Genomic DNA, 27,547 nt, shown 5'->3' on the forward strand with positions numbered 1-27,547 from the left:
TCCATAGCAACTACAGTTGTTGTTTCTTGATTACATACAACATCGATGAACAATTATTGCCACATGTTTAGTTTAAAAAGAATAAGTTGAATGCAGGCACCGACGGTTAAACAAAGCGGCAGAAAAGTCTAATCTTGGGCACGATTCATTACCAACGAGAATTCACACTATGCAAAAATAATTGTTTTAATGGATCTTAGACATAAGTCTAATTTATGAAAACAACCTTGAAATGACAGAGCCAATAATAACGTTGGAATGTAAAAGTTGGATGGATACTAGTATCGCAAAATTAATACGACATAGACTATCTATCAATATTCTGGCTGAAGAAACTCATATCACTCTAGATCAAAAACGAGTGAGACACTACACTATTGAACAATGCAGATGAATATGATGTCTTATTACCAAACGTTGCTTCATATTGTGACTTCAAACATTGTTTTTTTTATTGTGAGTTGAGATTTAGTTCAGCAAAATAAATAAAAGACGTATGAATGCAAGTTAATCAACATAAAATTGTGACAAATAATTTTTAAAATAATGGAAATAAAATACAGATTACAACAAACAATAAGCCTCGTGTAAAAGAATAAAGAAACGAGTTATCATATCGTCTCCTAATCAGAGTAAATCAGTCAGAGTTGGCGGAGGCAGAGTGTGGATTGGCCAGCAGACCTCGATGGAGATTTTGCCTTTGAATATCCTGAACGCAAATGAATACACTAGAAAAAATATAGAATATAAAAAAATCGCGTACAACTCCGCGAGAAGTAACAGACATTAAATAAAGTTATTTGAAAATATATCTTGGTGTTATACTGTTTTATTTTGGAGAAAGATTTATTCTTTTAACGTAAAAAATGGCTATCCGTCATGTTAAACTGTCGTACATACATCATTTGTTGTGGTTGTTAATATACACCTGCGTACAAAAAACATCCGTCACTGTACACTACCAAAACACTATATACTATCATAAAAAGAAAAGAAAACATTATACATACATTCAGAGACACATTTATAGGAACACAATTACATAGACGCAATAAAACGTTACAAATACACAGGCGGCAAAAAGAAAGTCCTCATGTAATTTTTTCACAAACTGCAAATTTAATGTAACAAACTATATCTCATTTGAGTGGCCTTTTATTCTTCTAAAACTTTACGTGTTCATATTTGACTTTTAATTGAAATATTCTAGTATTCATGTCAATTCAAAAAATAACTCCAAATTGAGGAGGAAAAAAGAAAGTCCGCACAATGGAAAATTGTTATTTAAATGTAACTTTAGGGCATTAATGCAACACAAATACAACGGAACTAGTTAATATTTAGTATCATAGCCCTTCTGAAATTTGAGAGTCTGCAATATTTTGGGAATTCCTTGAATTAGACTGCAGCAATACTCCGAGGAAAGGGCATCCCACTTTTCTTTAATTTTTGTCCAAAGTTCTTCTAAATTTGGAATTTTATCATTGTGTAGCTGTTGCTAGATGTAATGCCATATGTTTTTGATAGAATTGAGGTCTGGAGATTGTGCAGGCCAATCCAAACACGGAATATCATGCTCTTCCAGGAACATCTTGACATTGCCAGCTGTGTGAATGGGAGCATCATCCTGCATGAAGACGGGATTATCATCCAAATCTCGACCAAAGAAGGGTAGAAAACGCTCAGTCAACATATTAATGTACTTGGTCGAATTTATTCGACCTTGCTAGCGAACTTTATGCCCTGGAACATTGCTACTAATAATACCCCACAGAAAAACTGAACCTCCACAACTTTGCAGCGTTGATACTGACCACCTATGATTAAATTCTTCGTCTTTCCTTTGACAGACATACTACCTACCATCACTGCCTAGTCTATTGAAATTGCTTTCGTCTCTAAAAAGCACTTTTGACCAATATGAAGAGTCATGATCTTCCTTGCATCTAAGTTCAGACATCGCTTTCTGTTCTTTATTGGCTTGCATCTCGCAACATATCCCCGCAAATTAAATTCCTTTAATCTGTTCCTGACAGTAGAAAGAGACCACTTTTTCACAAGATTGAACTGTTGTTAGATTTAGGAAGCCGTTTCAAATCTGTTTCTTAGGCTGCGGATCTTGACAGCACTGTCTCCCCTGTTAGAACTAACTCCAGTACGACTAGATTTCAGGGCATCACGAACACTACCGGTGTTTTGTTTCTTTTGCACAGTCTTTCGTACCGTTTTCTCACCACATTTCAATCTGCGGCCGATTTCTCGATTGGATAAACCAGAAAGGAGGAGATTAATGAGCTCCTAACAATCACTCAGAGAAAGTCGTGGCATATGAACTAAATGTTACGTTGTATAATCTGGAACAACAACAATTACGATTATAGATGCTTTGTTGCCTGTTGGTAGATATTTTAAACTGATTTTGGGGCGATAATTTAAGCTCGTTTTAAGCGAATTTGTTGCTACGGACTTTCTTTTTGCCTCCTCATTTTTAAGTAATTTTTAAATTGACGTGAACACTAGAATATTTTGATCAAAAGTCAAACATGAACAAGTAAAATTATAGAGGAATAAAAGCTGAATCAGATGAGGTATAGGTTGTTTAAACAGTTACATTAAATTTAGCTTGAATTTGCAGTTTTTGAAAAAATACAAGTGCGGACTTTTTTTTTTGGCTACACTGTATACATGCCCGTTATATATATATATATATATATATATATATATATATATATATATATATATATATATATATATATATATATATACTCAAGTATACTATAACATGCTCTTCCCGAGACTGGGTGTATACATGTAGTATTGTAAATAAATGAAGACGTAAAAACACTTTTCAAGGTTTTATTGAACAAAATTCACAGCTACTAAAGCAAGGGAGAAAAACTCAGTCTTTTAAATAAAAAGGAACGCGTGCAAAAATATGTGACAACAAACTGAATTTGCATATCGATTTTTTTAAACAGTAAGAACAAAACAAATTGCATTAGCGTTTCCTTTAAATGAAAACGTAACAGTAAGTCATCGTATTTTCCCATACTCTGAACACACTGACCATCTCATTAATTTCTAAGATCATTTTCATTTACATGGAGTAGCGAGTTTTAAATTACTAGCTAGTGAGTGATAATATACCTCTATGGTAATTGATTCAAAAGTCGAAAGTGGATCCATGTTGTAGTAGTCATCCCTTCATAGAACCTTGCAACTTGATACTAGATGACTGTGTGGCAGAATATGCATTTGTTATCATTAGTGAGACCTGCCATCTTCTTGAATGCATTGGGAATCAATCCCTAGTCTTGAGCAGCCATTATAACCCTTTCCTTATCGTGGTGGAGGGCTCCCCTCTTGAGCCAGTCCAAGCAACCTTTTTTGTCTATGTATTCCTGCGAAAGTTCCCCCAGAAAATACGCTGATGTTTGTCTCATTCTTTAAGGTCCCTCTTTTGGAAGGTCTCGGTACATTTCTGCTGGCTCTTTCTTGATATTTCTGTGGTAGGTTTGTTTGGTGCTTCGCCCTCATCTGAGAGACAGCCCTGACCAAAATGCTTGGCCAGCTGGGTGACTGATGTTGTTCTGCTGGCTATTGTTTATGTTCCTATACCACTCAGAGGGTGTGGTTCTTGGAGCTTCTCAGATACTGGCCTGTGCTCACTATCGTTGGTGGTTCATCTCTGAAAGCCCAAGTCCTCCTTCTTCCCGTGGAAAATACAGTCTTGGTAGACACTGATATCTATATATTATTTTATGAAGCGTTAGTAGCTTCCGTGTCTTTACATCTAGCCAGTTGATGTATTTTTGTGGCCAGTCAATGATACCAAAATTATATATTATTACTGGCACAGCAATTTGGTTTACGTAATTTATTTTTATTTGAAAGCTTTGTTTTGCAGATCTCCCTCACACGGAATGCATACTGTTTGCCTATCTTCTCCCTTATCTTGGCATGTTATGTTATCATTTTCCTCAATGTCTTACACATCTAGCCGGTTGATATATTTTCGTGGCCAGTCAATGATACGATAGCTCCCAAAGCTGTATGTTATTACTGATTGATGGCAGTTATTTTATTTTTATTTGTAAGCTGTTTTGCATACCTTCCTCACACGGCGCACAAAATTTTTACTAATCTTCTCCCTCATCTTGGCATGCTGTATGTTCGCGTTTTCCTCAATGCCAAGGTAATTATAAGGCGTGTGCTCTTCTAGATCCTTGTTGTTGATGTCTTCATTAAGCTGCATATTTTCTGTGTGGGTCTTCTTCCCAGCTCTTAGTGTACACCTGGCACATTTATCCAAGCCAAACTTCATTTCGATATCATTGGAGAAGGTGTGTACTAACCCGACTACCTGTAGAAACTGGTGCAGATCCGTGTCAGAGCTGGTGAGCTCATATGTCTCACTAAATTTGATTTTTATAAAAGAATATCAACATACTTCACAAGAACGTGGCTTTTCCCTTTTTTGTTTTATTTTACTTCAGTCGAAGTTCTCAGAAATGAAGGGTCCCACAACATAGGGCTAACATTAACTCTATATGAGATACATAGATATTCGAATATTCTATTAAACCTCTTTATCTCTCAAACACTGAGTTAGATAAGACATTGAGAACATAGTTTTCCTCTCCCCAATTAACCATTTTTATATCTTTAATTTTGGTCTGTTAGTCTTACTGGATTCCAGGACAAGAGTTTATCAAGTCTGGTGGAATATCCAGCTTCGTGCTATTACTTGAGGTAATATCACTTGGAGAAGGTGCACCATTCCTCAAAAAAGCTTTGGGGTAGCCGTAGTGAGATGTTATTTGGGCAGCGAATACTGAATGTGATTTAGAATATTTGGTTAGGGTTTACTTTTAGAGAAAAGTATCCCCATGCAAGGTTGTACTGACAAACCCCTGTACAAAGAGATCTTAGACACTCGGAGTGTCTAGTATGCATTCAAGTTCTCTCTATTAGGAATTAAAGTCTCGTATATCTCATCAATGTTGATTTAACAGAACAAGAATATCCACACACTTCACAAGAATGTGGCTTTTCCCTTTTGTCCTATTTTCCTTACGTCGAAATACTCAAAAGTCAAGGGGCCCACAACCTGCGGCGAACACTTGAACTCTATATGAGATACATAGATATTCGAATGGTTATTTATCTCTCAAACACTGAGTTATTAAAGAAATTGAGAACATAATTTCCTTCTCCCCAATTAACCATTTTTATGCGTTGTAGTATAACTTTCGTTTTGGTCTCTTGGTCTTACTGGTAACATCACTTGGAGAAGGTGTACCATTCCTTTTAAAAGGCAATGTGGCTTAGCCATACTGATGAGTTCTTATTTGGGAAGTAAATACTATGTGATTTTGAATATTTGGTCATTATCCTCATGCCTAGTTTTTCTGACAAACACTCGAGAATAGTGTCTACTAGGCATTCAAGCTCTATCCCCAGTGTGAGTTTTCATATGTCTCACTAATGTTGATTTTGCAATAAAAAAATATCCACATACTTCACAAGAATGTGGCTTTTCCCCAGTGTGACTTTTCATATGTCTCACTAATGATGATTTTTGAGAAAAAGAATACGCGCACATTTCACAAGAATATGGCTTTTCCCCCGTGTGGGTTCTCATATGTATAACTAATTTTGATTTATCAGAACAAGAATATCCACACACTTCACAGGAATGTGGCTTTTCCCCCGTGTGAGTTCTTATATGGCTCACTAATGTTGATATTTGGGAACAAGAATATCTACAAACTTCACAAGAATGTGGCTTTTCCCCAGTGTGAGTTCTCATATGTATCACCAAATTTGATTTTGTAGAAAAAGAATATCCACACACTTTACAAGAATGTGGCTTTTCCCCTGTGTGAGTTCTCATATGTCTCACTAACGAAAATTTTTCATTACAAGAATATCCACACACTTCACAAGAATGTGGCTTTTCCCCAGTGTGAGTTCTCATATGTATCACTAAGTGGGCTTTGTTAGAACAAGAATATCCACAAACCTCACAAGAATGTGGCCTTTTCTTTGTGTGAGTTCTCATATGTATCACTAATTTTGATTTATCAGAACAAGAATATCCACATACTTCACAAGAATGTGGCTTTTTCCCAGTGTGAGTTCTCATATGCTTCACTAATTCTGATTTGTCAGAACAAGAATATCGACACACTTCACAAGAATGTGGGGTTTCCCCTGTGTGAGTTCTTATATGCCTCACTAATGTTGATATTTGAGAACAAGAATATCCACAAACTTCACAGGAATGTGGCTTTTCCCCAGTGTGAGTTCTCATATGTTTCACCAAATTTGATTTTGTAGAAAAAGAATGTCCACACACTTTACAAGAATGTGGCTTTTCCCCAGTGTGAGTTCTCATATGTCTCACTAACGAATATTTTGCAGTACAAGAATATCCACACACTTCACAAGAATGTGGCTTTTCCCCAGTGTGAGTTCTCATATGTATCACTAATTTTGATTTATCAGAACAAGAATATCCACATACTTCACAAGAATGTGGCTTTTCCCCAGTGTGCGTTCTCATATGTCTCACTAATTTGGATTTCTTAGAACAAGAATATCCACAAACTTCACAAGAATGTGGTTTTAGCTCAGTGTGAGTTCTCATATGTATAACCAACGAATATTTTTCAGTACAAGAATATCCACACACTTCACAAGAATGTGGCTTTTCCCTAATGTCTATATTTATATTTAAATTAAATTGCTCCTGCAGCAAGATTATCACGACCAAGTTATAAACAATATGTCATTTTATCCTGACTTTTTCAGTTTTAATCTGAAGTTGTTGATGCAAATCAGATTTTATGCTAAAGAAATTTTAATTGTGTATCACTTTTCATTTGTTTGATAAGAGATATTTCGTAGTGTAAAAGTTAAAAGTTTCTCTGTTGTAAATTATAAGACTTTTCTGAAATGTTAAATTCGATATCTCATTATTTAAAAACATTAAACAAAATTTTCACACATTTAAATATGGGTGATGTTCTTTTTTACATAGGCATCACCACATTATCAAGGCCAAGAGGCCACTCAAGGATAACGGTTAAAGAGTGTACAGTAGAAATTGGACATTATCACTATTTGCTAAACAATCCAGAACAAATAACTCTTCACACATATATGTCTAATAATCTTGTGAGCAGCCGTTTTTGCTGTCTGCCACGTAAGGGAATAATTGTCTATTAATACTGTTTAATGAAGAGGATGGTCCATTAATATTCCTTGAAAACATTCAGGCAGGAACATCTGCAAATAAAAAATAAATTAATCTTGTATTTTTAATATTATTGTTTTATTTTAATCGTGCCAACAAAACAAGAAACATAACTTTATAAAACATTTAAAAATCACAGAAATAAACACTTAATTCACATTCATATTGTTTAAATGTAATATAATATTCATAGTATTTTGTAATAGATAAACGAATAATGCAATTAATATAGCATATTTATATACAATATGTATTGTGTATTGTTTCTAATATGTATTGTGTATTGTTGCAAATATGTATTGTGTATTGTTGCGAATATGTATTGTGTATTGTTGCGAATATTTTTTTTTTTATTACATTTTCACCCCAAACAAGGCAAATTGCCACTTTGGTGTAGGGGGCTACTATCAGGGGCAACAACTACTGGGGTACTATGTAGGGATTTGGGCAGCAAGGTGTCGGTTCACGTTACACTTGAACTTCTGCACGTCAGTACTGTTGGGGAAGCAGGGACCTGTAATGGAATTCCAGAGTCTTGCGGTTCTGGGGAAGAAACTATTGGAATAAAAAGATCTTTTACATCTAGGGATCTATACAGTGTAGGGGTGGGATCTAGTAGCCTGTCGGGTTTGTCGAGGGTGCTCACGTCGTGGGGGCACAAGTGATTGCAGTTTGTCAGAGCATTCACCACTAAAATACTTGTAGAAAAGGCAGAGGGATGCAACATTTCGTCGATGGGACAGAGGCTGAAGCTTAGATGCCAGTTCAGGGCCTATCAGGTTTGCGACTCTCTTTTGAACCTTGTCAAGGAGCGAGAGACTAGTAGCAGATGCACCAGCCCAGATGTGGCAGCAATACTCCATACATGGGCGAATGGTGGCCTTATAGAGGTACAGGATACTTTCGGGTGTTAGTAGTTTTCTAGCACGGTAGAGAGAGCCTACATTTCTTGCAGCGGCCCTGGCAATGCCTTCAATGTAATTGTTCCAACTCATGTTTCCTGTGAACGTTAGGCCAAGGAGTTTGAAAGATTGACTCTCAGATAAAGAGTCGTTGGCCATTGCTATGGGAGGTAGAGAGGGTTTCTTGTAATTATTGAATGAAACTAGTTTGGTCTTGGCAGCATTGAATGCGACCAACCACTTTTGTCCCCATTCCACTACAGATTGGAGGTCTTCCTCTAGTGTTTTTGCCATTTCTTTAGAAATGTGTTCATTCGTCTTCCTGTCGTGTCTGCCATAGAGTGTAGTGTCATCAGCATATACACCCATCTCAGAGGCAATGTTGTCGGGGAGGTCATTTATGAATATCAGGAACAATAGAGGTCCAAGGATAGAACCCTGGGGCACTCCCGCATTTATATCATATTGTTTAGATGTGCGACCGTCGAGGACTACCTGGATTTTTCTCTTATCTAAGAAGGATTTAATTATGTTAAGTATTCTACCAGTGATACCGTATGATCTAATTTTACTGAGGAGACCCTCATGCCATACCCTGTCAAAAGCCTTAGATATATCTAGAGCTACCGCTCTGCCTTCCCCCGCTTTGTACAGTGAATGGTATATACGTTCAGAGATCACAGTGAGGATGTCTGCTGTGGAACGGGCTTGTCTAAATTCATATTGTTTGTCAGTCAGTAGTTTAGCATCTGTAAGATGATGGACTAGAGCATGGTTAATTATGGTCTCAAATATTTTGGCAAAAAGTGGGAGGAGGCTAATGGGGCGATACTTTGATGGGTCTGTCCTTTCGCCAGAATTCTTGAATACTGGTACAACAGAAGCAGTTTTCCAACAGCCCGGAAAGCAAGCTTCATTAAGACGTTTGTTGTAGAGTTTGGAGAGAACTGGAGCTACTTCAGCTGAGCACTTTTTTAATAGCACAGCTGGGATAAGATCGGGTCCACATGCTTTTGAGGTGTCAAGGTTTTTTATGATAGCATGCACCTGAGCAGGGGTGGTTTTCAGATCGTCTAGTGTGGCGTCTGTCCGCATAGGAAAGTCAGGTAGGGGGTGGTTGGAAGGGTCCAGTGTGGAGTTTGAGGCAAACCGACTGGCAAGCATGTTAGCCTTGTCGGTTGCTGAGGAGACAACCTCGTGATTGTTGGCTAGTGGGGGAATTGTTGATTGCCCATTATTTACTACACTGTTGTAGATTTTCCAGAAGTCTCGAGTTCCTAGTTTTTGTGCTTCGATGCGTTTTTTAGTGGTTTCCGTAAATTCTCTCTTAGCTGTCGCTATTTCTTTCTTAACAATATGTATTGCGTATTGTTGCAAATATATATTGTGTATTGTTGCAAATATGTATTGTGTATTGTTGCAAATTTTTTGTGTATTGCTGCAAATATGTTTTGTGTATTGTTGCAAATATGTTTTGTGTATTGTTGCAAACATGTATTGTATATTGTTACAAATATGTATTGTGTATTGTTGCAAATATGTATTGTGTAATGTTGCATATATTTATTGTGTATTATTGCAAATATGTATTGTGTATTGTTGCAAATATGTTTTGTGTATTGTTGCAAATATGTATTGTGTATTGTTGCAAATATGTATTGTGTATTGTTCTAAATACGGATTGTGTATTGTTGCAAATATGTATTGTGTATTGTTGCAAATATGTATTGTGTATTGTTCAAAATATGTATTGAGTATTTTTTAAAATATGTATTGTGTATTGTTGCAAATATGAATTGTGTATTGTTGCAAATATGTTTTGTGTATTGTTGCAAATATCGCTTCGTGCAAGTACCAAGACCATCTTTGTCTTAGACAGACATCAACATATAAGCGCTACACCAACGTTAAATATCAACCCTGTTTCACCCTAGAAGTTATTTAATGTATCCTCTCAATGTATTTACTCACGACCAATCAGATAAACATCAAAACTCAACCATTCTCCTCTGTTGATGCTTGTAAGATTTCTATCGTTTGAGGCAACAAAGAGTTAAAAAAAAATTGGGGTTTAATAGTTTTATCTTAAAATATCTTTTCATTCTTAATTCATCCGAACGTTAAAATTATTTATAAGCATAGACGTTTAACTTATAAGCGAGTTTAATATTTTATATTTAAATATTAGTAAGACAAAATATTTAAATTATTATTAACATATGACAAACATCTAATTCAGATAACATATTTTTAAAACTTAATCACATGTAAGATCAGCACATTTAATAGTAAATCTCTAAAAATGGTTTTATATTTAGAAAGTCAATGCTTTTTTTTCTATTTTTAAGGAACATAGTTTTTAGAGATTTTATAGTGAATAGGCAATAAAAACAGATGGCATAAAGCTCCAAATGTCTTAATAGAAAGGTACTGGAATATGATGGTGTATTCTAACGAGGTACCTGAGCAGATGAAGTGCAACACTAGATCAACAAGTCAAATAAGTTAATCTTTGTTTCTGTAGCTTGCCGATATTTAATGTGCATTAATTGTCGGCCATGGTTTGTGGATAGACAGAATGGCAAACACTGCTGACTGCAGTGAATTTGTCCTTACAACCAGCTTGTTAACGTCTTTAAAGAGTTTCTCCCTTTACCGTTGAATATTGTTCTACCTAATATAGATACCTTGTATAGCAAACCTTACCCGGCCATAAAATTGAGGTTATGCAAAAGAGAACTGCATGTGTTTAAACTTCAATCACAAATTCTAAGCTTTTTTAAAAATTATGTTTTACAAAGTAATAAAAAATTGTGCAAATTGAAAAGAAGTTATAAAATGATATTTTGTTTCATATTACGGGGCATACGTCGGTTGCAATAAAATTAACTATTGTGCAGATTGGCGAGGCTTTGTTTTTATTTTTCAGCTATCACTATCAATTTTGCATGTAGTTTATCATGTTCAGGCCAGATAGTATGGCGTCATGAAATTGGTTATGAGTTTTTAAGAGCTCTTTTACAGAATAAGAAAAAAATTGTGTAAATTGAAAAGAAGTTACAAATTGATATAATGTTACATATAAAATACCAGACGTTGGTGACGATAACGTTAACTAATGTGCAGGTTGACAAAGCTTGGTTCTCATTTTCAGCTACCAATATCCATGTTGCATATTGTTTATGATGTTCACACCAGATGATATGACGTCATAAAATTGGTGATGGTGTAAGAGTTGTTTAGAAAATAGACCAATAGTATTTTTTTTATTATTATCACATTTTCACTCCAAACAAGGCACATTGCCACTTTGGTGTAGGGGGCTACTATCAGAAGCAACAACTACTGGGATACTATGTAGGAATTTGGCCAGCATGATGTTGGTTCATGTTATACTTGAACTTCTGCACGTAAGTACAGTTGGCGAAGCAGGGACCTGGAATGGTATTCCAAAGTCTAGCAGTTCTGGGGAAGAAACTACTGGAGCAGAAAGATCTTTTATCTTTAGGGATCTCTACCGTGTGGGGGTGGGATTTAGCTGCCTGTCAGGTCTGTTGAGGGTGCCTATGTCGTGGGGGCACAAGTGTCTGCAGTTCGCCAGAGCATTCATCATTAAAACACAGGCAGAGCGATGCAACATTTCGTCGATGGGACAGAGGCTGAAGCTTAGATACCATTTCAGGGCCTATCAGATTGGCGACTTTCTTTTGAACCTTGTCTAGGAGCGAGAGACTAGTAGCAGATGCACCAGCCCAAATTTTACAGCAATACTCCCTACATGGGCGAATGGTGGCCTTATAGAGGTACAGGATACTTTCGGGTGTTAGTAGTTTTATAGCACAGTAGAGAGAACCTACCTTCTTCACAGCAGCCCTGGCAATGCTTTCAATGTAATTGTTTCAACTCATGTTTCCTGTGAACGTTAGGCCAAGGAGTGTGTACTCTCAGATAAAGAATCACTGACCATTGCTATTGGAGGCAGAGAAGGTTTCTCGTAATTATTGAAGGAAACCAGTTTAGTCTTCGCAGCATTGAATGTGACCATCCATTTTTGTCCCTATTCCACTACAGATTGGAGGTCATCCTCTAGTGTTTTTGCCATTTCTTTAGATATGTGGTCGTTTGTTTTCCTGTCGTGCCTGTTATAGAGCTTGGTGTCATCAGCATATATACACATCTCAGAGGCAATTTTGTCGTGGAGGTCATTTATGAATATTAGGGATAATAGAGGTCCAAGGATAGACCCTTGAGGCACTCCCGCATTTATATCATATTGTTTAAATGTATGACCGTTGAGGACAGCCTGGAGTTTTCTCTTACCTAAGAAGGATTTAATTATGTTAAGTATACTACCAGCGATACCGTATGATCTAATTTTCCTGAGAAGCCCGTCATGCCATACCCTGTCAAAAGCCTTAGATATATCTAGAGCTACCGCTCTGCCCTTCTCCGCTTTGTCCAATGAATGGTATATACGTTCAGAGATTACAGTTAGGATGTCTGCTGTGGAACGGGCTTGTCTAAATCCATATTGTTGGTCAGTCAGAAGTTAAGCATCTGTAAGGTGATGGACTAGAGCATGGTTAATTATGGTCTCAAATATTTTGGCGAAAAGTGAGAGAAGGCTAATGGGGTGATAATTTGATGGGTCAGTTCTTTCGCCAGAATTTTTGAATACTGGTACTACAGAAGACGTTTTCCAACAGCCTGGAAAGCAAGATTCATTAAGGCATTTGTTGTAGAGTTTGGAGACCACTGGAGCTACTTCGGCTGAGCACTTTTTTAATAGCACAGCTGGGATGAAATCGGGTCGACATGCTTTTGAAGTGTCAAGGTTTTTTATGATAGCATGCACCTGAGCAGGGGTGATTTTTAGAACGTTCAACGTGGCATCTGTCCGCAAAGGAAAGTCAGGTAGGGGGTGGTTGGAAGGGTCCAGTATGGAGTTTGAGGCAAACCGACTGGCAAGCATGTAAGCCTTTTCAGTTGCTGAGCAAACAACCTCGTGATTGTTGGATACATAGCAATACTAATCCATCTCCACATAATAATCAGACAATATATATTGTGCAATTGTACTTCATAGTTAGATGAGAATTGGATTAGATAGGCTTACCTAACATTTTCTGCATGCTTTATAAAGTGCAGACTCAAGACGTATAAAGTTATTTAATTAGAACTAAAGCACAAGTTGTTCACAGGAGAGACTTTATAGAATTTTATGATCCCCACAGTATATGTTCTTACAAAGTGATGAAACATTTTAGATTTAAATTTGCGACTCCAGTTTTTAAGAGTTTGTAGTAGTTGCTTTTTAAAAGTATTTTTACACAATAATTAATATATTTTTGCAAGTTTAAGAAAAGTTTTACATTATTATATTTTTTAAAGTAGTTTTTTACGCAATAATTAATATATTTTTGCAAGTTTACGAAAAGTTTTACATTATAATATTTTTTAAAGTAGTTTTTTACACAATAATTTATATTTTTTTTCAAGTTTAAGAAAAGTTTTACATTATTATATTTTTTAAAGTAGTTTTTTACACAATAATTAATATATTTTTGCAAGTTTAAGAAAAGTTTTAAATTATTATATTTTTAAAGTAGTTTTTTACACAATAATTAATATATTTTTGCAAGTTTAAGAAAAGTTTTACATTATTATATTTTTTGAAGTAGTTTTTTACACAATAATTAACATATTTTTGCAAGTTTAAGAAAAGTTTTACATTATTATATTTTTTAAAGTAGTTTTTACACAATAATTAATATATTTTTGCAAGTTTAAGAAAAGTTTTACATTACTATATTTTTTAAAGTAGCTTTTTACACAATAATTAATATATTTTTTCAAGTTTAAGAAAAGTTTTAAATTATATTTTAGAGTCTGAAAATGTTACGCTTGAAATTTTATATACCTACGTTTGACTCATGTTTTTTTACAAATGAATCACCATTTATCAAGGACAAGAAGCCCGTCGAGGATAAGGGTTAATAAGCATACGGTGGTCAATGGAACATTGTTGTTGTAATTGTTAATGGAAATTTGGTAAATTGGATTACATAAGGGAAACGGCTCATTAAGTAAATGTTTACATTGGACTTGAAAATGACCATATTATAGTCAGCTGGAAAGCAGGCAAATGGCAAATCACTGGTGTGCATTCTCAGAAAGAAACATTGTTCATGGAATCTATGTTTTTGTTTAGGCACAGATAAAGAGTGGGGGAAATTATAGATAGTTTTTCAGCTAGACGAGTGTTTCTCGTGAAAGTTTGGCGAGAGGGACTATAGACTGGAGCTCAGACGAGTACTTGCCATGAAAATAATGATAAAGCAGACAGGCTGTGAGAAAGAGGTTACAGGAAAGAGAAAATAGCATCCCCTACTAGGCTACGGAGTCTACTATAAACTCTCTCAAGGCAGGGAACATAAGTTGGAATAGATACATTGAGATAATTGCCAAGACTGCTGTGAAGAAGGTGGGCTCTCTCTTCCCTTCTAGAAAGTTACTTACACTTGAAAATATCCTATACCTATACAAAGCTACAATTCGCCCTTGTATGGAGTATTGTTGTGACATTTGGGCTGGTGCATCTGCTACTAGTCTCTCGCTCCTGGGAAGGGTTCAAAAGAGAGTCGCTAACTTGATAGATCCTGAGCTGTCATCTAAGCTTTAGTTGCTGTCCCATCGACGAAATATTGCATCCCTCCGATTGTTTTACAAGTATTTTAATGGTGGATGTTCTGACGAACTACAAGCTATTGTACCATCTTAATGAAAATACCCCCTGACAAACCCAACAAGCAGCGAAGTCTCACCCCTACACAGAAGAGATCCCTAGATATATGAAAGTCTTCTACTCTAATAGTTTCTTCCTCAGAACTGCTAGACTTAAAAATTCTCTTCTGGATTTCTGCTTCCCCAACTGTACTGACATGCAGAAGTTCAAGTGTAATGTAAACAAACATTTTTCTGCTAAACTCCCTACATAGTACCCCTGTAACTTAGGTCCATGATAGTAGCCCCCTACATTAAAGTGGCAATTTGCCTTGTTTGGTGTAATAAAAAACTGGTAAAACCAAACAGGAAAATCATGTAAAAAGGTAAATTCATAATTAAAGATAATTGTGGACAGAAAACTACTTCTAAAAGTAAAAAAAAAAGTAAATTTATAATTAAAGATAATTGTGGACAGAAAACTACTTCTAAAAGTAAAAAAAAAAGTAAATTATAATTAAAGATAATTGTGGACAGAAAACTACTTCTAAAAGTAAAAAAAAAGTAAATTTATAATTAAAGATAATTGTGGACAGAAAACTACTTATAAAAGTAAAAAAAAGTAAGTTTATAATTAAAGATAATTGTGGACAGAAAACTACTTCTAAAAGTAAAAAAAAAAGTAAATTTATAATTAAAGATAATTGTGGACAGAAAAATACTTCTAAAAGTAAAAAAAAAAAGTAAATTTATAATTAAAGATAATTGTGGACAGAAAAATACTTCTAAAAGTAAAAAAAAAGTAAATTTATAATTAAAGATAATTGTGGACAGAAAACTACTTATAAAAGTAAAAAAAAAAAGTAATTTATAATTAAAGATAATTGTGGACAGAAAACTACTTCTAAAAGTAAAAAAAAAGTAAATTTATAATTAAAGATAATTGTGGACAGAAAACTACTTCTAAAAGTAAAAAAAAAAGTAAATTTATAATTAAAGATAATTGTCGCCAGAAAACTATTTCTAAAAGTAAAAAAAAAGTAAATTTATAATTAAAGATAATTGTGGACAGAAAACTATTTCTAAAAGTAAAAAAAAAAGTAAATTTATAATTAAAGATAATTGTGGACAGAAAACTATTTCTAAAAGTAAAAAAAAAAGTAAATTTATAATTAAAGATAATTGTGGACAGAAAACTACTTCTAAAAGTAAAAAAAAGTAAATTTATAATTAAAGATAATTGTGGACAGAAAACTACTTCTAAAAGTAAAAAAAAAGTAAATTTATAATTAAAGATAATTGTGGACAGAAAACTACTTCTAAAAGTAAAAAAAAAAGTAAATTTGTAATTAAAGATAATTGTGGACAGAAAACTACTTCTAAAAGTAAACAAAAAAAAAGTAAATTTATAATTAAAGATAATTGTGGACAGAAAACTACTTCTAAAAGTAAAAAAAAAAGTAAATTTATAATTAAAGATAATTGTGGACAGAAAACTACTTCTAAAAGTAAACAAAAAAAAGTAAATTTATAATTAAAGATAATTGTGGACAGAAAACTATTTCTAAAAGTAAAAAAAAAAGTAAATTTATAATTAAAGATAATTGTGGACAGAAAACTACTTCTAAAAGTAAAAAAAAAGTAAATTTATAATTAAAGATAATTGTGGACAGAAAACTACTTCTAAAAGTAAAAAAAAAGTAAATTTATAATTAAAGATAATTGTGGACAGAAAACTACTTCTAAAAGTAAAAAAAAAAGTAAATTTATAATTAAAGATAATTGTGGACAGAAAACTACTTCTAAAAGTAAAAAAAAAAGTAAATTTATAATTAAAGATAATTGTGGACAGAAAACTACTTCTAAAAGTAAACAAAAAAAAGTAAATTTATAATTAAAGATAATTGTGGACAGAAAACTATTTCTAAAAGTAAAAAAAAAAGTAAATTTATAATTAAAGATAATTGTGGACAGAAAACTATTTCTAAAAGTAAAAAAAAAAGTAAATTTATAATTAAAGATAATTGTGGACAGAAAACTACTTCTAAAAGTAAAAAAAAAGTAAATTTATAATTAAAGATAATTGTGGACAGAAAACTACTTCTAAAAGTAAAAAAAAAGTAAATTTATAATTAAAGATAATTGTGGACAGAAAACTATTTCTAAAAGTAAAAAAAAAAGTAAATTTATAATTAAAGATAATTGTGGACAGAAAACTACTTCTAAAAGTAAAAAAAAAAGTAAATTTATAATTAAAGATAATTGTGGACAGAAAACTATTTCTAAAAGTAAAAAAAAAGTAAATTTATAATTAAAGATAATTGTGGACAGAAAACTACTTCTAAAAGTAAAAAAAAAGTAAATTTGTAATTAAAGATAATTGTGGACAGAAAACTACTTCTAAAAGTAAACAAAAAAAAGTAAATTTATAATTAAAGATAATTGTGGACAGAAAACTACTTCTAAAAGTAAAAAAAAAAGTAAATTTATAATTAAAGATAATTGTGGACAGAAAACTACTTCTAAAAGTAAAAAAAAACAATGGAATACTGAAAAACTATGCTGGTTTCGATTGTAAATATTAACCAATAATTTTTTTCTATATTAATTTTCTGTTAATTAGTGATGGCCAATAAATGAGGGCTCATTTTATGCAAACTTAATTAAATACATTTATCCTTATTCTAAAACCTAAAATATTGAATAAAATATCAAAATTCAAACAATTCTCAAGCGAAATATTAGCTAAATATGGACAGAAAAGTATTTGTACAAATATTTAAAAACAATAAAAATATTTAAAAAAAAATAACATTTTGGTCTCAGTTGTCTAAATATTCGACAAACTATGGATCGACATATTTTATTTAGGGTAAACATTATTATTTTCTCAGAAATCACGAAAGTAAATAGACACATTTTTGATAAAAATCTAAATATCAGATTGAATAATCAATTTGTAGGAAGATTAGGAAGGGGTGGGTGCTCATTTTATGTTTAATTTATAATACAAAGTCTTAAATATTTAAATTTTGTATTTTTACATTCTATTTTTCGCAATATTTTTAATGGCTTTTCAGATGTAATGGCAAACAAAAATACGTCAGCATCAGACAAGGCCAGACTATTTACTAAGAACTTTGCAGCTAATTCTACCTTATGCGACAATGGCCATCAACTCCCCGTATTTCCTCCTACAACAGACAACACGCTATGCAACATACAAATATCTGTGTGTGAGGTCGCCAAGCTAATCAAGAACCTTGCTTCCAGTAAAGCAAGTGGGCCTGACGGCATTCCAATTATAGTGTTGAAAAAGCTTCAACCAGAACTTGACCCCATACTTACAAAACTGTTTAAGTGTTGCCTCAAGGAGAAATGCTTTCCAACACCCTGGAAAACCTCATCAGTATGCCCTGTATTTAAGAATTCAGGTGAAAAGTCATCTACCTCTTAGTACAGAACAATAAGTGTCCTGTGTGTCATGAGTAAGTTGCTGGAATCCATATTAAATAACGAAGTAGTCAACCACCTCAGCAGAAACAACCTTCTTAGTGACATGCAATATGGTTTCCACTCGGCAAGATCTACAGCAGATGTGCTAACGGTTATATTTCATAGGATTAGTGAATCTCTTGACAAAGGTTTCCTTTCCAGGGCAATTGCTCTTGACATACCAAAGGCCTTCGATAAGGTATGGCATAAGGGCCTACTTCACAAGATTTCAAGCTACGGTATAACTGGAAATGTTTTCTCAATCATTAAATCATTTCTCTCTGATAGGTTCATAAGAGTAGTGGATGATGGGCAGAAATCAGAGGCCCACAGTATTAATACTGGAGTCCCCTAGGGGTCCATCCTGGGCCCAACTCTCTTCCTGATCTACATCAATGATCTCCCAAAACACATACTTAAATCATTTGTTGACATCTATACTGATGACACGATCATCTATGGCAACACATCAAAGGACGTAAATGACAAAGTTCTCTCTAATTCTCTCTCCTCTGATCTTGAGTGTGTGGTACAGTGGAGGAAGAGGTGGCTGGTCACTTTTAATGCATCCAAAACAAAGCTTCTATCTTTTCATCATCAACGCTCTAATCCCCATCTGGCATCAATTGAAATGGATGGCTCTCGTCTTGGAGAGGCTCTATGTTTGGACAAGCTTCTGGGTTTGACCTTTTCTTCTGATCTGAAATGGAACACGTACATCAAATCTGTTGCCAAGGATGCTTGGAAAATGCTAAGATCCATCTACCGCTCCAGAAGATATCTCACTACTGATGCAATTCTCTATCTGTATAAAAGCCAAGTACGTTCAAGAATGGAGTACTGCTGCCACATCTGGATCTGCTAAAAACAACCTATCCTGCCTTGACAAAGTACAAAAAAGACTTTGTGGCTTAGTGGAGGATGCCCTTTTCTCTTCCCTGCAGCTTCTTTCCCACAGAAGAGACGTTGCGAGCCTGTCTTTGTTTTATCGTTATTTCCATGGCAAGTGCTTATCTGAGCTCCAATCTCTCGCCCCCTCTTTCACCAATCTTTCATGAGAAACACTCGTCTGGCTGAAACTATTGTCAATAATTTTCCCCACTCTTTATCTGTGCCTAAATCCAAAGGTAGATTCCATGAGCAGAGCTTCTTTCTCAGAAGTGCACGATTGTGGAACTCTATTCCGTTTGCCTGTTTCCCACCTGACTACAACTTGGATGTCTTCAAATCCAACATAAACAAATTCCTGAAAAACCGCCCCCTTAAGTAAGACACTCTATCAAATCTCCAATACTAATGATTACTACAATACTATCTCATTGATCACTGTACACACAATAACACGTATCCCTGAGTTGCCTCCTGGCCTTGATAAGTGGTAACCTCCATGTAAAAAAAACATTTTTTTATTTTTTTTAGCAGTAAAACTACGTTGGATTCGATTGTAAATATTCACAAATTATTTTTCCTTTATTAAGTTTCTGTTAAGTGCTCATTTGTTGGAAAAAATCATATAACTCAGAGTAGCTAACCTGAAGTGAGGTTGCGAAAAAATACGATCTTCTCCGCGACCTTCTTCTCAGGTCTTGTAACCACAGTAACATGAAAGTAAAGGAATGAAGAACTCTTCACAAAGGAGGAAGCTTTTTACAACAATTACCTTACTCTATTAGTATAAATAACCACAAGGCTATTGTTCTTCTTGGCTGTTGGAAGAGCATCCTTACATCCGGCAGCTACACCCACTTAAGTTATGTATTATTTACTAGACATTTTATGTAAACTTACTAAAAAAATCATTTTATGTAAATGAAATAAAAGAATCATTTTATGTAAACGAAATAAAAGAATCATTTTATGTAAATGAAAAAAAAGAATATTTTTATGCAAACTTAATAAAATAATCATTTTATGTAAATGAAATAAAAGAATCATTTTATGTAAACGTAATAAAAGAATCATTTCATGTAAACGAATCACAAAGAATCATTTTATGTAAACGAAATAAAAGAATCATTTTATGTAAACGAAATAAAAAAAATCATTTCATGTAAACGAAATAAAAAAATCATTTTATGTAAACGAATCAAAAATAATAATTTTATGTAAACGAAATAAAAAAATCATTTTATGTAAACGAAATAAAAAAATCATTTTATGTAAACGAAATAAAAAAATCATTTTATGTAAACGAAATAAAAAAATAATTTTATGTAAACGTAATAAAAAATCATTTTATGTAAACGTAATAAAAGAATCATTTTATGTAAACGAATAAAAAATAATCATTTTATGTAAACGAATCAAAAAGAATCATTTTATGTAAACGAAATAAAAAAATCATTTTATGTAAACGAAATAAAAAAAATCATTTTATGTAAACGAAATAAAAAAATCATTTTATGTAAACGTAATAAAAAATCATTTTATGGAAACGTAATAAAAGAATCATTTCATGTAAACGAATCAAAAATAATCATTTTATGTAAACGAATCAAAAAGAATAATTTTATGTAAACGAAATAAAAAAATCATTTTATGTAAACGAAATAAAAGAATCATTTTATGTAAACGTAATAAAAGAATCATTTTATGTAAACGTAATAAAAATCATTTTATGTAAACGTAATAAAAGAATCATTTTATGTAAACGTAATAAAAGAATCATTTTATGTAAACGTAATAAAAGAATCATTTTATGTAAACGTAATAAAATAATAATTTTATGTTAACGAAATAAAAAAATCATTTTATGTAAACGTAATAAAAAATCATTTTATGTAAACGAATCAAAAAGAATAATTTTATGTAAACGAAATAAAAAAATCATTTTATGTAAACGAAATAAAAGAATCATTTTATGTAAACGTAATAAAAGAATCATTTTATGTAAACGTAATAAAAATCATTTTATGTAAACGTAATAAAAATCATTTTATGTAAACGTAATAAAAGAATCATTTTATGTAAACGTAATAAAAGAATCATTTTATGTAAACGTAATAAAAGAATCATTTTATGTAAACGTAATAAAATAATAATTTTATGTAAACGTAATAAAAGAATCATTTTATGTAAACGAAATAAAAGAATCATTTTATGTAAACGTAATAAAAGAATCATTTTATGTAAACGAAATAAAAGAATTATTTTATGTAAACGAAATAAAAGAATCATTTTATGTAAACGTAATAAAAGAATCATTTTATGTAAACGTAATAAAAATCATTTTATGTAAACGTAATAAAAGAATCATTTTATGTAAACGTAATAAAAGAATCATTTTATGTAAACGTAATAAAAGAATCATTTTATGTAAACGTAATAAAATAATAATTTTATGTAAACGTAATAAAAGAATCATTTTATGTAAACGAAATAAAAAAATCATTTTATGTAAACGTAATAAAAGAATCATTTTATGTAAACGTAATAAAAGAATCATTTTATGTAAACGAAATAAAAAAAATCATTTCATGTAAACGAAATAAAAAAATAATTTTATGTAAACGAATCAAAAATAATAATTTTATGTAAACGAAATAAAAAAATCATTTTATGTAAACGAAATAAAAAAATCATTTTATGTAAACGAAATAAAAAAATAGTTTTATGTAAACGTAATAAAAAATCATTTTATGTAAACGGAATAAAAGAATCATTTTATGTAAACGAATAAAAAATAATCATTTTATGTAAACGAATCAAAAAGAATCATTTTATGTAAACGAAATAAAAAAATCATTTTATGTAAACGAAATAAAAAAAATCATTTTATGTAAACGAAATAAAAAAATCATTTTATGTAAACGTAATAAAAAATCATTTTATGGAAACGTAATAAAAGAATCATTTCATGTAAACGAATCAAAAATAACCATTTTATGTAAACGAATCAAAAAGAATAATTTTATGTAAACGAAATAAAAAAATCATTTTATGTAAACGAAATAAAAGAATCATTTTATGTAAACGTAATAAAAGAATCATTTTATGTAAACGTAATAAAAATCATTTTATGTAAACGTAATAAAAGAATCATTTTATGTAAACGTAATAAAAGAATCATTTTATGTAAACGTAATAAAATAATAATTTTATGTTAACGAAATAAAAAAATCATTTTATGTAAACGTAATAAAAAATCATTTTATGTAAACGAATCAAAAAGAATAATTTTATGTAAACGAAATAAAAAAATCATTTTATGTAAACGAAATAAAAGAATCATTTTATGTAAACGTAATAAAAGAATCATTTTATGTAAACGTAATAAAAGAATCATTTTATGTAAACGTAATAAAAATCATTTTATGTAAACGTAATAAAAGAATCATTTTATGTAAACGTAATAAAAGAATCATTTTATGTAAACGTAATAAAAGAATCATTTTATGTAAACGTAATAAAATAATAATTTTATGTAAACGTAATAAAAGAATCATTTTATGTAAACGAAATAAAAGAATCATTTTATGTAAACGTAATAAAAGAATCATTTTATGTAAACGAAATAAAAGAATTATTTTATGTAAACGAAATAAAAGAATCATTTTATGTAAACGTAATAAAAGAATCATTTTATGTAAACGTAATAAAAATCATTTTATGTAAACGTAATAAAAGAATCATTTTATGTAAACGTAATAAAAGAATCATTTTATGTAAACGTAATAAAAGAATCATTTTATGTAAACGTAATAAAATAATAATTTTATGTAAACGTAATAAAAGAATCATTTTATGTAAACGAAATAAAAAAATCATTTTATGTAAACGTAATAAAAAATCATTTTATGTAAACGTAATAAAAGAATCATTTTATGTAAACGAATAAAAAATAATCATTTTATGTAAACGAATCAAAAAGAATCATTTTATGTAAACGAATCAAAAAGAATCATTTTATGTAAACGAAATAAAAAAATCATTTTATGTAAACGAAATAAAAAAAATCATTTTATGTAAACGAAATAAAAAAATCATTTTATGTAAACGTAATAAAAAATCATTTTATGGAAACGTAATAAAAGAATCATTTCATGTAAACGAATCAAAAATAATCATTTTATGTAAACGAATCAAAAAGAATAATTTTATGTAAACGAAATAAAAAAATCATTTTATGTAAACGAAATAAAAGAATCATTTTATGTAAACGTAATAAAAGAATCATTTTATGTAAACGTAATAAAAATCATTTTATGTAAACGTAATAAAAGAATCATTTTATGTAAACGTAATAAAAGAATCATTTTATGTAAACGTAATAAAATAATAATTTTATGTTAACGAAATAAAAAAATCATTTTATGTAAACGTAATAAAAAATCATTTTATGTAAACGAATCAAAAAGAATAATTTTATGTAAACGAAATAAAAAAATCATTTTATGTAAACGAAATAAAAGAATCATTTTATGTAAACGTAATAAAAGAATCATTTTAACTAAACGTAATAAAAATCATTTTATGTAAACGTAATAAAAATCATTTTATGTAAACGTAATAAAAGAATCATTTTATGTAAACGTAATAAAAGAATCATTTTATGTAAACGTAATAAAAGAATCATTTTATGTAAACGTAAAAAAATAATAATTTTATGTAAACGTAATAAAAGAATCATTTTATGTAAACGAAATAAAAGAATCATTTTATGTAAACGTAATAAAAGAATCATTTTATGTAAACGAAATAAAAGAATTATTTTATGTAAACGAAATAAAAGAATCATTTTATGTAAACGTAATAAAAGAATCATTTTATGTAAACGTAATAAAAATCATTTTATGTAAACGTAATAAAAGAATCATTTTATGTAAACGTAATAAAAGAATCATTTTATGTAAACGTAATAAAAGAATCATTTTATGTAAACGTAATAAAATAATAATTTTATGTAAACGTAATAAAAGAATCATTTTATGTAAACGAAATAAAAAAATCATTTTATGTAAACGTAATAAAAGAATCATTTTATGTAAACGTAATAAAAGAATCATTTTATGTAAACGTAATAAAAATCATTTTATGTAAACGAAATAAAAGAATCATTTTATGTAAACGTAATAAAAGAATCATTTTATGTAAACGAAATAAAAGAATCATTTTATGTAAACGTAATAAAATAATAATTTTATGTAAACGAATCAAAAAGAATCATTATATGTAAACATAATAAAAGAATCATTTTATGTAAATGTAATAAAAGAATCATTTTATGTAAACGTAATAAAAGAATCATTTTATGTAAACGTAATCAAAGAATCATTTTATGTAAACGAAATAAAAGAATCATTTTATGTAAACGTAATAAAAGAATCATTTTATGTAAACGTAATAAAAGAATCATTTTATGTAAACGTAATAAAAGAATCATTTTATGTAAACGAAATAAAAGAATCATTTTATGTAAACGTAATAAAAGAATCATTTTATGTAAACGTAATAAAAATCATTTTATGTAAACGAAATAAAAAAATCATTTTATGTAAACGTAATAAAAGAATCATTTTATGTAAACGTAATAAAAGAATCATTTTATGTAAACGAAATAAAAAAATAATTTTATGTAAACGAAATAAAAAAATTATTTTATGTAAACGAAATAAAAGAATCATTTTATGTAAACGTAATAAAAAAATCATTTTAAAAGAATAATTTTATGCAAACGAAATAAAAGAATCATTTTATGTAAACGTAATAAAAAAAATAATTTCATGTAAACGTAATAAAACAATCATTTTATGTAAACGAAATAAAAAAATCATTTTATGTAAACGAAATAAAAGAATCATTTTATGCAAACGAAATAAAAGAATCATTTTATGTAAACGTAATAAAAAAATCATTTTATGTAAACGTAATAAAAAAAATCATTTTACGCAAAAGAAATAAAAGAATCATTTTATGTAAACGTAATAAAAGAATCATTTTAGGTAAACGTAATAAAAGAATCATTTTATGTAAACGTAATAAAAGAATCATTTTATGTAAACGAAATAAAAGAATCATTTTATGTAAACCTAATAAAAAATCATTTTATGTAAACATAATAAAAGAATCATTTTATGTAAACGAAATAAAAGAATCATTTTATGTAAACGTAATAAAAGAATCATTAGATGTAAACGTAATAAAAGAATCATTTTATGTAAACGTAATAAAAGAATCATTTTATGTAAACGAAATAAAAGAATCATTTTATGTAAACGTAATAAAAAAATCATTTTATGTAAACGAAATGAAAGAATCATTTTATGTAAACGTAATAAAAGAATCATTTTATGTAAACGTAATAAAAGAATCATTTTATGTAAACGTAATAAAACATCATTTTATGTAAACGAAATAAAAGAATCATTTTATGTAAACGTAATAAAAGAATCATTTTATGTAAACGTAATAAAAGAATCATTTTATGTAAACGTAATAAAAGAATCATTAGATGTAAACGTAATAAAAGAATCATTTTATGTAAACGAAATAAAAGAATCATTTTATGTAAACGTAATAAAAGAATCATTTTATGTAAACGAAATAAAAGAATCATTTTATGTAAACCTAATAAAAAATCATTTTATGTAAACGTAATAAAATAATCATTTTATGTAAACGAAATAAAAGAATCATTTTATGTAAACGTAATAAAAAATCATTTTATGTAAACGAAATAAAAGAATCATTTTATGTAAACCTAATAAAAAATCATTTTATGTAAACGAAATAAAAGAATCATTTTATGTAAACGAAATGAAAGAATCATTTTATGTAAACGTAATAAAAGAATCATTAGATGTAAACGTAATAAAAGAATCATTTTATGTAAACGTAATAAAAGAATCATTTTATGTAAACGTAATAAAAGAATCATTTTATGTAAACGTAATAAAAAAATCATTTTATGTAAACGAAATGAAAGAATCATTTTATGTAAACGTAATAAAAGAATCATTTTATATAAACATAATAAAAGAATCATTTTATGTAAACGTAATAAAAGAATCATTTTATGTAAACGTAATAAAAAATCATTTTATGTAAACGAAATAAAAGAATCATTTTATGTAAACGTAATAAAATAATACTTTTATGTAAACGTAATAAAAGAATCATTTTATGTAAACGAAATAAAAGAATCATTTTATGTAAACGTAATAAAAGAATCATTTTATGTAAACGAAATAAAAGAATTATTTTATGTAAACGAAATAAAAGAATCATTTTATGTAAACGTAATAAAAGAATCATTTTATGTAAACGTAATAAAAATCATTTTATGTAAACGTAATAAAAGAATCATTTTATGTAAACGTAATAAAAGAATCATTTTATGTAAACGAAATAAAAAAATAATTTTATGTAAACGTAATAAAAAATCATTTTATGTAAACGGAATAAAAGAATCATTTTATGTAAACGAATAAAAAATAATCATTTTATGTAAACGAATCAAAAAGAATCATTTTATGTAAACGAAATAAAAAAATCATTTTATGTAAACGAAATAAAAAAAATCATTTTATGTAAACGAAATAAAAAAATCATTTTATGTAAACGTAATAAAAAATCATTTTATGGAAACGTAATAAAAGAATCATTTCATGTAAACGAATCAAAAATAACCATTTTATGTAAACGAATCAAAAAGAATAATTTTATGTAAACGAAATAAAAAAATCATTTTATGTAAACGAAATAAAAGAATCATTTTATGTAAACGTAATAAAAGAATCATTTTATGTAAACGTAATAAAAATCATTTTATGTAAACGTAATAAAAGAATCATTTTATGTAAACGTAATAAAAGAATCATTTTATGTAAACGTAATAAAATAATAATTTTATGTTAACGAAATAAAAAAATCATTTTATGTAAACGTAATAAAAAATCATTTTATGTAAACGAATCAAAAAGAATAATTTTATGTAAACGAAATAAAAAAATCATTTTATGTAAACGAAATAAAAGAATCATTTTATGTAAACGTAATAAAAGAATCATTTTATGTAAACGTAATAAAAGAATCATTTTATGTAAACGTAATAAAAATCATTTTATGTAAACGTAATAAAAGAATCATTTTATGTAAACGTAATAAAAGAATCATTTTATGTAAACGTAATAAAAGAATCATTTTATGTAAACGTAATAAAATAATA

At 29.6% G+C, this 27,547-nt stretch overlaps 1 long non-coding RNA gene across 1 annotated transcript in view; it reads right to left on the reverse strand.

Moving 5' to 3' along the window:
- Nucleotides 1–2,840: 2,840 nt before the first annotated feature.
- The window catches only part of LOC145249070 (uncharacterized), a 33,225-nt gene continuing 8,518 nt past the window's right edge, over nt 2,841–27,547 (reverse strand). Inside the window, exon 2 of the long non-coding RNA XR_013863467.1 lies at nt 2,841–7,293. This is a non-coding gene — a long non-coding RNA (uncharacterized LOC145249070). The remainder of the gene's footprint in view (nt 7,294–27,547) is intronic.

Source organism: Euprymna scolopes, chromosome 27 (assembly GCF_053919585.1).
Source record: "Euprymna scolopes isolate OS-2025 chromosome 27, ASM5391958v1, whole genome shotgun sequence".
NCBI lineage: Eukaryota > Metazoa > Mollusca > Cephalopoda > Sepiida > Sepiolidae > Euprymna > Euprymna scolopes.